The following is a 12,239-nucleotide window of genomic DNA, read 5'->3' on the forward strand; positions in this document are numbered from 1 at the left end:
TTTCAGTATTATCTGAATATTACAAGAGTGATGAGGAGACTGATGGTTTTACCATTTCTTCCAGCCCTCTGGATGTTAAGATAGGATTTCAACAGCCACAGACACACCATTGACTGAAAGGTTTCAAGCCTGGGACAGAGATTTTCAGCCAGCTGGAGCCCTGAATCATACACTCCATCATCAAATAATTTTGAAGTTGCCATTAAAGTTAACAAATAATGTGGAAGGATAAAACCACACAGGTTTTAATTCCACAAAGGCAAATTCACTTCTGAAAAAGGCTTGACTGTTCCTCCAATTCCTTAACACAGGAAAACTTAGGAGAAAACCATATTCCTTCGTAGTGCAAAGTTTTCTGCCACTGCATAGCAGAACAAGTTTTGTATGTCCGACCTTTACTCCCCTTTTAGCTCAAGCATATACACATTTTAAATATAAACCAAATTAATTTTATTTCTACTTCATGTAATGCAATGGGCATGCATATTTGTGGAGAATGTCTTTGCCCAGTTTCTGATCTCCCCCATGAGCCTGTAAAACTGTATACATTTTTAAGTTAAGTAACAAAGTTGAATTCTTTTATCCCTGCATCCAAAACACATTTCACAGACAGAGCTGTTTTCATAGTATAAGAATGCCACCAGTGGACTGATGTAAGCAGAAATTAAAACAAGTGATCATCACACATCGTAGTATCTAAAGCTTTGCCAATATTCTGAACAATTAAATTTTAAAATTTAGAATTTTTACAAATAGGTTCAAAATACCTCTGGAAAAACTGCACATATTAAAAAAAAAATAAAAACCAACAAAAACCCAGACAGACAAGACTATCAGAATCACCACTGCTGGGCAAGAAATCTGTGAGCCTCAAACTGGCAGTGATGCATCAGCAGAAGCTCAGGAACAGCTTGGGAAAATATGCTGGTGCTGTTCTTACAATCTCTCCCAAGCATCTGATTTCAAATGTTGGAGACTGATACAAGATCAGAGGAAACTCATTCTCATCCTGCAAGGCCATCCTTAGGTCAGGCCCAGAGAGCTGTGCCTGCCCCTCCTCTTCCCCTTGTGAGGAAGCCACAGACTTTGAAAACAGCAACAAGCAAAGACTGAAAAGACCAAAGTCCTGCTCAGATGATAAATGAAGGTGTCCAGAAAGGTCATAACATTTTAACATAATGCACTTCAAAACATGAATAATAAAACTATCAGAAGGAGATATTAAAACAGATATTAAAACACACACTAACAGGTTTTTCTCTTTAGCCTTGCCAAAGGTCCACTTAGACACGGAGCTGCTGGAGCTCTGGAGGACGCTGGCAGTTGAAGGTTTGAATTATTCAAATGGCAGGTTTTTATGAGGGAGGGATGACTACTGAAATACCTCAGAGTCTAAAAATAAGCATTAATGTAGAATCTTACAGGGAAGCAGGTAATCTGGAAACTTCAAGGGACTCATTCAAGTTGTGATACTGTACAAGCATAGTTAAGTATCTTGGATATTCACCATGGACGAATACTTCATTTATGTGAGACAATAAAAAGTGGGCAACACTGGAAAGCAGGAAAGTTCTATCAGTGTTCTAGGGTCTATTTTTAAGACTGACTTTCAAATTATGGTATTCACAATATTTCTTGGCTTTCCCAACGAAGTCCAACTCACAAAAACATATATATAAGTGCCAGAGTACTATTTTTGATACTAGATGGGAAACAGGATGAGGAACAATATAGAAGTTATTCATTTGTTTATACCTTTAAGTCTGCTGCAACAAATTATCTTGAAAAATCCCTAATGGAAATGAGGATAAAAATTATATGGCTGGGGTTAAAATGAAGAGGAAAATGTATTCTCACAGTGAAAAATCCACATAATATCCCAGTCTGAAAAGCACAGAGGAATATCCTGACTCAAAAGAAAAGAAAAAAACCCAGAAAACGTCAATTTGCTTGAAAAAGCAGAGAAAAAACTACAATTATTCAACTTTGGAACATCAGCAATAACTGAAGCAAGAATACATCACATTAATAGAGCCAGCAATTACAGCACAATGAGAGAAAAATGTATTTCAATACTGACAGCTGATGACTCAGAATTCATTCCTTTTAGCAATGTTTCTTTTTGTTTCTTCAGAATTGTCTGAAATAGTCTTTGCTACATGTCCCAGCTTCAAAAGCTCTATGGGACTGAAGTGTTCAGGCCAATTATGTTTCTGGGTTAGAGAATATAAATTATTTTGCAATACACCTTTATTTCAGGAATAAAAATAACTGTACTAATGCAGTTAAGTGCCATGAACCATAGCTGACACTTGATTTAAATATATTCTTTGATAGCTCTTTCCCCCTGAAAGGAAAGAATTATATACAGTGTATTTGGGGGAGAACTAGCTAGGATTATTTAAATCTTTATTACTAAAATCCAATATTAGAAAGCTAAAAGTAAAATGAAAATCAAGAACACATTATTATCATAAAAGCTACTTTAATATTTTAATTGTGTATTTTATGACAACTTAAACCAGGAAAAACTGAAACAACTTCTCCTATTTTCAAAATATATCCTAAAAATTGGAAATCTTCAAATCTTCACCCCTCCCAAAAGAAGAGGTCTTAGAAAAGTGAGCTGGACAAAAGAAAAATCTTTTGCAATTAAAATTCACCTTTTCTTTTTCTTTTCTTCACTCAGCACTTTGAAAATAGTAGAATTTTTTGATAACCTCATAAGTACATGTGAAAAAAGACAGCTATTCCTTAATAAGTTGGAATTTTTAATTATCAGAATAATACTAGGATCTGCTGGAAACCTAATTTGCGGTTTCTCATGACAGCCATTTAAAATACAAGTAAGCCATGCATTGATGAATCCATTACCATAAGTAAAGGAAGCAGAAACAAATAAACCTTGCAAAATTATTCTGAAACAAGAATTACAATGGATTTTTTTACAATTTTACAGTACATGCAGTAACAATTAGTTGATATTCTCATAGAATTTGTGATAATTGTTTTTAATTTGGTTGAAAAAATAATGGTCTTCAAATGTAATATATTTCATGCTTGGATGGTGACAGCTATTGCTGACTTTAGTAATAAGGTTCTTATTAAATAAAAGATTTGAGTTTAGTGACAAACTTTTAAACTATAAAAATTACCACAAAAGTTTAAATCCTGTTGGATACATTGGTGATGACCAGTTTATCAAGCAGATGCAATTACATAATTTATAAATAAATGGTCTGAAATTCAGACACCTGTGTCAGGTCATTCTTTAAAGATAAAATAAAGGCCAAAGAGAAGTATCTTTAATCACAGATAAAGACACTGAATATGTAAAAATAATGCCTCAGCACCATGGCAGTAACTTCTACAGCATTTGAAAAAGGCTCCTACCTCTTTCCTTTGTGATGTACAAAACTGTGACACCTTTAAAATATGGTAGATTTTGAGGCAGGAGAAAGATTAAGGGTGCAGCATAATCTGTCCTGAGTGCCCTTTCGTTACCTTTTGTAACTTCACGTGGCATTGCATGCTTGAAATAGCATGCATCTATGCAAACCAAAGTATAATTTCATTTAGAAGGCGTATTTTAGCCCTTTTGTTGTGGTTATCCATTGAGAGCATTATAGATCATGTAATTGGCAATTTCATACGAGTGACACAATTGTTTTCTCGATGTTTGCTGGGAAAACATCCCTTTCTCTGTGCTGCCACACACATGGAGCGTGTAAACAAACCCTGAGCCTTTTGTGCTCAGAAAGCATCCCCACATCTGTGCTAAGCAGTGAACTGATCCGTCTGGACATCAGCAAAAGAGTGCTCAGCTAAGACAGATGAAGCGGAGCTCTGCGTTTGACAGATTCGTGCCTCGCAGCTTGAGTCCATCATCCTCCCCACTCCGAAACATGCTACGTTACATATTATTGTTTCGTGACAGCTAGTGAGAAAATCAGAGCCTCCAATGCACACAGAGACACCAACTTGTCCCTCAGCCTAACTCACTGAACTCGCTGTGCCTGGAAGCAAGACTTTCTCCTCCAGTCCTCATTCAATCCCCAAAGGGATGTCAGGATAACGGAACCTGACAGTTTTACAGCAATAATGCCATAAACCACCCTAAAGGAGCCTTGTATCAACCAACAAGAGGCAATTACCTTGACTCTTGACTCACTACCACCAGTCAGAGGCAGAGTTTTATCTCCTCACAGACACTAAATCACAGCTGTAGGAATGCAAATCAGCTGGTTTTCCCTTTTAAAGCTCAGACCCAGTGACTTCTTCAAAACAATGTTCACAGATGACCACTTGTCTGTTCAGATCTCTCCAGACAAATTACTACTGAGCAATATTTTTATTCTAGCAAAAAACCTTCTCTAAAGAATCATACACTTCGATATTTTGGATAGCAAGAAAAATGGGTAAATGGGGTGGAGGATTTGGAATAAGGTGGATTTTCAACTACAGCATAAAATAATGAAAATAGACTTATTATGCACAAAAATCTTCAGCTGGTAATTAACCACATCTCAGGTGGAAAAGCACCCAGGAGGAGGATCCATGTGAAAAAACTGAAGAACCAAAACACTTCTATCAGCAAATGAAAAAGGGAAAAATGTTTTGGGTCTGACCAATTCCCCCACTGCCACTGTGGATTTGGGACAAAAGTACTCAGCATCACTGTCTGTCCTAAAAAAACCCCCTCTTTTAAAGGGCAGCCAAAAATTACCTTAGAAAGACAACATGTCCAGCTCTCCCTATTTATTAAATTAGAAGCACTAGAGAGTGACCTTAGAGCTTGACTGGAGCACAACTCCAAAGCAAAAAAACTTCCTCAATCTATTTTTGAGCTCCCTAAATCCATTAACTTCCCTTTCTATGGTGGCACACCAAATGGGTGAGAAGACACAGTACTGACCCACAAATGTCTGCAGTGTAATCCATCTGAGACATCCCAGTGACGGTAGAAGTCAGCCTGTCCTGAAAAGTTGTGCGGGATGAGACCACGGAGTCACAGAGTGGGTGAGGTGGGAAGGGACCTCTGGAGATCACCTGGTCCAACCCCTCTGATAAAGCAGCTGCACATGATCACATCCAGGTGAGGTTTGAATTTTTCCAGAGGATTGTGAAGTAAGAAAAACAAACCATCCCCCTCTCCAAGCAGAAACTCAAAATCTTAGTCTAAGCTACATGACAATGAGAAGGAAAAGAAACCCATAATAACTAAAAAAAAAAAAGCCAAAAAAAACCAACCCTCAAATGCTTTCTCAACATGCATCTTATTTTCACCTTGTCTGTAAGCACCGCCACATCTAGGATCTGGTTGAACATAATTTCTCTGTTTTAGGTACCTAAGTACTATTGTTACCTGTAACATCAATATGAGTGTAATTTTATTTTTGTGGCAATTAGTCTTGACATATCACTGAACAACCAGTGTTTCCTCGATAAGAAGAGAGAAATTATAATAATCATTTATAATTTATATATAATATATAATTTATATATTATATATTTATATATAATTTATAATTTATATAATAATAATTATAATAATAATAAAGTTATTATTCTGGTCTGATGAGGAAGTCAAGAAATCTCCTATCTGAATCATGTATTTTCCTGAATAAATATAAATCGGTAAAACAAATATTCTTGGAATCTTGAATAGCCATATTCCACAATTCAGCCATATTTCCCTTAAACAATTTCTAGAAAGGGTTGCTAATAAAAAAAGAAATCAGAAAGCACAAGAATATTTCACTATAAGAGGGTTAAAATAAAGTCACAAATAATTTTTGATTTGTAGAAAAATTAGGAAAAATTAAGTTGAAATTCTGTAATTGTATTAGTGTCTAACTACAACAGTCAGTAAGTCCTGACAATATTCATAAATATATGTTTACATGCAGAAAAAAAGCTCTGTGTTGGCAGTTTATTCACAGAATGCAGATGTTGATAAGAAGCACCCCAGGTTTCCTGTGACCTACTGAAAGGGCCAATACACCACTTCCCTGTCCTCTCACGCTGCTGAAGCCCACACAAAGAATCATCCACGTTACTTTAATCCCCAGTAATTCCAGTGTGACAAGCTGTGGAACATGGTTTGAGAGTAAAAGGGAGGGTGGCTGCCTCAGCTCCCACCGGGAGGAATGGCAGCATAAAAAAGGACAGGAAGGAGAGGTTCAAGCAGCTCGTGTTTGGGACAGTGAAGTTGGTCTGGTGAGCAGAAAATTGAAGTCTGTGTCACTGTGCACTGTTTGCAGGGACATTAACCACTCTGTCCTCCTTTTTTCTATATGTACTGAACCCCACAGGTGGTACTGGTGCAGCACTGAAACACAAACAGACCAGAGAAAGGTTGTTGGCCTCCTCCACTGTTACAGCTTTTGACTTTCAGATTTGTATCACTGCTTCCAACAGGATTATCAACAAAGATGTCATTAATATGACTTTCTGATACACATTTAACTACAAATGTAGTCTCAGTCTATAATTTCAACTACCTTCCTAGATTTATTTCTTCATAAAACACATCTTCCATTCCTGATCTTGACAGTGATAGGAGTTACTTGATCCAACACTGCTGTGAGGCTCAGAAATACCCAGTTGCAAATATGAAATATGATGCTTGAAGCATGATGAAGAACTGTGATTTCCAGCTTCCATGGGTCATGGAATTGACAAACTGTATCAGCAAGAAAGGGATATCTTCTATTGAAAGGCATCACAAAGATGATCTAGAGCAGCAAGATGAAACTCTCCTCATCAGAGGCAAGACTGACATGTTGTGAGACTGAGCAGGAATCTATTTTGTCAGATTACAGAGGTATGAACTGACAGCTACAAAGAGATTATTGTATTATTCCAGAAGGAATGCATCAGCTGCTTCTGATAGGTAAATACAGCAAAATTACCGTAATAGGTAAGAGGAATGGAACTGTAACAGTAACACCGGCCTGATTTCCCCAAAACTGTACCAGATTCAAGGAACAAACCATTAGCACACAGCATGAGCTCACAGAAGAAAATGCTCTGTTCCTGTTGCACCTCTACAACTTCAGTGTACATGGTATACCTAGCTGACAAGAAATGCTAAGCAATCAATTAAAAAATATTATTTAAAACATGTGCTTGTATGAATCCTTTTGGAAGCACTCTGAGCTGGAATTCTATTCAAAACCTGTTCTGAACCAGCTCACCTTTTTAACATTTAAGAGAGCAAAGAAATGCTTCACACTAAAATCTTTGCAGTCAAAGCAGAGGCCTGTGACACCTATAAATATTAAGTGTGTTAATCAGGTTATACTAAATATCAGCTTGCCTTGAGCTCAAATGTAAGGGTACTGGAACAGTGTAATCAACAGCAGCATGTAGGTATTTGTACCACCATGGTGGCACTGCCTGACACAATGTACATTTTATGTCAGTCTGTAAACAATGGGACTGCCCTGAAGAGGTGAACAAAGCCCTGGAAGCTGAGCTGCCCCAGGGTTAAAGCAGAACACAGGTATTTGTAGATTTATCCCCAATCAGAAATCACTGTTTATTCAGGTTTCAATTCACAATTTGCTCTTGCATCCTACTGTTTTCACAGACTACTTCTATTTATGAGTGCCCAGCTCCTTTTCCCTATCATTTCCCATTTATACTTAAAGTAGTTATCTCAATGAGATAAAAATGGTTGGGTTTCCTTCTGGCCATTCATTTCTTGTCTTAGCTGTGCCTTCTACCAACTCCTACCATCAGTGTTATGCCACCCTCTTCCCCAATCTACCTATTTCCCACTCTAAATGAATCTTCTTCTATTGTTAAATAATATCTAAGTTCTCCCTTTTCCCCTTGTTCACAGCAAACCTTGTTTATCATGTGAAACCTTAATGTCACTCCCTCTATGGTCACCTAGGGGCATCTCAGCAGAGAAACAGAGTCTTTTATAATGCCTTGCACAGCAATTTTGGGGAGCAGCAAGATGCTCTGCGTGACTGTCTCCTCTTTTCTATTAACAGTAAAACTGCTGCCTTTTTATTTCAAACAGCGTAGAGAAAGTCAGAGACCCAGAAAGTTTTGAAGATGCAGTGCCATGAATCAGTTACATATAAAGAAGTCATTTTCTATTCAGGTACACCTTGATAAAATGCAGGCAGGCAAAAAAAACACTGGAGTGCTAATCAGTGTGGTAATTAAAGCACTGTCTTGCTTTAAATAAATCAAATCCTGCTTTACAAAGCTTCCACTGAATCCAAAGTGCAAAAATGTATTTTATACAAAGTTTTGTTTTCTACTGTTTTAAGGGGTCTTAGTGAGGGTCAGGATATTAAAAAAAAAAAAAAAAACAAACCACCATGAAAATATGTTATTTAGTTTAAAGACTTTATCAGTTCTTATCTAGTTTGCAGAAGAAACCAAATACAAAAATTATATGCAACCTTTTCCACACCCTTTGAGAGGGGCAGTAAGGTAAGCGTACCAAAGTGAGGAAATATTGTAACACATGGCTGTTACCTTCCCGAGGAGCTACAGAGCTGCTGCAAATGTGTTAAATACCTACAAACGACTCAGCTGAGTTCGTAGGGAGAAGTTTACTCTTTGTTAGAATTTGTTATGGAAAAAGTCTCTATCTACCTAGAGTCGGGCAAAACACGCCTGGCTTCTCACAGGCAATAAGCAAATCTTGGCGAAATTTGTTTCAAAAGCGAAGTACAACTGAAAAACTTTCTCTTCGTTGCACAGTTTGTCAAATTTTGATTACTTTCTGTCCAAAATACAGAACAACACATTTCACTCTGTTGCAGCACACACACTAAAGCATCAGCTTTTCTGTTTCTCTGAAGTGATTTCCACATCTTATCATCTCCCACTCCTCTGCCACCTCCAAGCTGCCCTGCCCATCCGTTTTGTAGCTGGTGCTTCCCAAAATTCCCGCCAGTGCCACGTCAGCCCTGCTAGACCCATCCTGCTCAGAAGGCACAGCAGTTTCCTGTGCTGCGGTCCCCCCACGTGTTTGCTGCTATAAAAGGTCAGAAGATCCCAGCATCTCCAGAGCACACAAAAAACCAGAGCAGCATGAGGCACACAAAGCACAGCTGGGGAGGAAAGGCAAGCAAAGCAGCACCACTCTGCTGAGCCTGTCACCCTCCCTGCTGGTATTTCAGCATTACCCACTCTTCCCTTTTTCTTCATCTCCCCAGTCTTCCTCTGTGACGCATCTTTGAGTATCACAGAACCACGGAATGGTTTGGGTTGGAAGAGACCTTAAAAATCACCTGGTTCCACACTCCTGCCACGGGCAGGAACACCTCCCACTGTCCCAGGCTGCTCCAAGCCCCAGTGTTCAGCCTGACCTTGGACACTTCCAGGGATCCAGGGACAGTCACAGCTTCTCTGGGCACCCTGTGCCAGGGCTTCCCTACCCTGAAGGGAACAATTTATTCCCGATATAGAATTTAAACCTACTCTCTGTCAGAAAAAAGCCATTCCCCCTTGTCCTGTCTCTCCAGGCCTCGTCCAAAGTCCCTCTTGCAGCCCCTTCAGGAACGGAAAAGCCTCAATAAGGTCACCCTGCAGCCTTTTATTTCTCCAGGCTGAACAATCCCAATTCTTTCAGCCTTTTCTCACAGGAAAGGTGTTTAATCCCTCTCATTATCTTCCTGGCCCTCCTCTGCTATAGGAAATGCATGCTGTTTTTCCTGCCTGCTCACCAGAATCCTTTATTTCTACTGGGTTTTTTTAATTCATTTTATAATTACTTTTGATACTAACATTCCGAAAATTACCAGTAGAATAACATCTGGACATACTATTCCAAGTGGTGTCTGGCTGTCATAAACTCCTTTTTGGTTTCTACAGATCATTTCCAAGGTATGTGTAATTGCTGGCTCATTTAAAGGCAGTGAATCCATAACTCAAAAAAAACACCTGACCAACAGGCATTCAAGAGAAAAATGCAACTAATTCTTTTAGAAGATCTGCCTACAGGGCTGTGATTTCACAAAGTATTTTGTTTGCAGCACATGTAGCACAAGATTTCAGAACTTCCAGTCCATACCAGTGTGTGTTCAACCTCACCACCTTTCTTTCCATTATGTGGCAAAAGCAGTTTTTCAGAGACACTTGAATAACTGCGGAAGGTATCTTTTCAGCTTTATACCGGCTAGCGCTTGTATTTCAATGCCTTAGAAAGCCTCGAGCAGCCTTGAGAGGTAGCAAGGGCGATCTAGCACTTTAGTAGCTCTAAAATCGGTACCTGAATCAGCTGCAGAGCAAATACCATCAGCAGAAGCAAAGAGGGAGAAATATAGCTCCCTGCTCCCTCAATTCCCTGCAGTTAGAAGCCTTCAAATGAGACAGACGACCAGAGATGTTCACAGGAAAGTAGCTGAGCTGCGAGAGGGCGTTTGCCTTCCCTCGACCATCTTTATTAGGAGAAGGGGAAAGGGGAGGACTGGGGGCGGACCCGGGGTGAGCGGCCAATCAGACACTGCTGAAGAGTCTGAGTTACATTTGGCTTTGCCCGCGCTTGGAACAAAGGAGCTCCGAGCACATGTCTTTGGGAGGGGGGAGGGGAAGCTCGGAACAGGCAGCAACAAATAACCATGTAACAGGTCCTTTTAAAATTTATTTTTTCCCTGATTAAAATTAAATAATTTGATATTTGAAAGTTATTTGCACATTTCTTGGTAAAAGCCTCTCAGGCAGGCCATCTCATCTCGCACTGCATCTCCAGACAAGGCCTTGTGCCCAGCGCTGCCCTTGGCAGAGCCGTAGGTTGGATTTCAGAGGAGCTCCCACTCGTGTGACACAAACGTGATACCACTCTGCTGATCTGCTACATTCTCTCTCTCTGAGTGCACAGTCCAAAAATAAGCTCACAAAGCAAGACTGCTGTTGTGGGGATCTGAACTGTTGCTCATCAGGCCCAGGGACTCCTGATTTTGCCGTTTTCTACAGTTTTCCTTTTCCCTACAATAACAGTCCTTTTCTCAGATAACTCACATTTCTCTCTTCAGACTGGGTATTATTTTGCCCCATTTTGTGTGTAACCCTGGCGTTTTCATTATTTTCTGCTCCTACTGTTATTTATTTAATATGCTGCTATTCATTCCCCAAAATCTCATTTAACATGACACATAAAGAAGACTGTGTCCTACTGGAGGCTTCTGCTTAGCTATCTGAAACAACCCAAACAAACCCACACACGTAGATATACCTGCTCTCCTATAACCTAGGAAAAGTTTTAAAGAGCTTACTACAAAGACTTCAAACATTATAGTAAGTTCTTGGAAAGTTTTAAGTTCCTTGGCTGCACTCACAGCAGACAGACATGTATGTGGTCTCTTTTTTTATTTTCTCTTTTTTTTGATAGCTAGCCAGAAATGCCCAGTGGGATGCAGTTTTCTGGAAGAGATTTTTATGTCTTTGTCACTCCTTAGTACCCACACTGCCGCAACTGCTTCAGGTTCCAAGCAATTTAAAAGAGCTAAAAGAAGGCAGAGCTTTGTTTTTATTAAATTGCTAGTAAGTACTGATATCAGCGAATATCAGCTATCCAGTCAGCCAAGCAGTATATTGGTTTATATAATCTATACTCCTCTGGCAGTAATGAGGGCCAGACTGGCTGCTGAGCAGCCAAACCACAAAATAGTTCCCTATTCCAAATCACAGGAAGTGAGGGCACTTTCAGCTTCCCCCCAACAGTTTCAGGGTAAGTTTCTTTCCTGTTCTAAAGTTTATTTCAGTAAACTCAAACAAAAGTGATCATGTATTTAGCAATCACACACTCTTGTTTATATAAACATCACATGCTTATGTTACTCCTCTGTTCCCTAACCCCAGTTCCCCTGTTACTTACTAGAAAGAATGAAAGAAGCAAGAATATGAAGTATCTGCTCTTTCAAGGTCATCAGCACTGCTCTCCTTGCATTCATGCATATCTTGGACCTGCTCCTGCCCAGACATTACAAAGCTGCTTTGACAAATGGACTCCTTCACTCTGGAATAGCTCATCAATACACAGACGAGCATCACATCAACTTCTGGGCGAAGTTCTACTGCTGAGCTTCCACAGTCATGCAAAAGAGGCATAACAAGAAAGTCTCCATAAAAATGGGAGACATGAACCCAGCACAACATACAGCTGCACTTGGCAGTGGCAAAAAGAACGTATTTTTAATGGTTCAAGAAGACTGTCAGCCAAAGTGTACAAACACTTTGAATGCTGGTAGAGAACTCATGGAGACATG

General features: G+C 39.3%; 1 protein-coding gene across 3 annotated transcripts in view; it reads right to left on the reverse strand.

Annotated features, from left to right (window-relative positions):
* The window catches only part of PCDH11X (protocadherin 11 X-linked), a 438,889-nt gene that overhangs the window by 382,033 nt on the left and 44,617 nt on the right, over nucleotides 1-12,239 (reverse strand). The window lies entirely within an intron of this gene.

This window comes from Corvus cornix, chromosome 4A, assembly GCF_000738735.6.
Source record: "Corvus cornix cornix isolate S_Up_H32 chromosome 4A, ASM73873v5, whole genome shotgun sequence".
Taxonomy (NCBI): domain Eukaryota; kingdom Metazoa; phylum Chordata; class Aves; order Passeriformes; family Corvidae; genus Corvus; species Corvus cornix.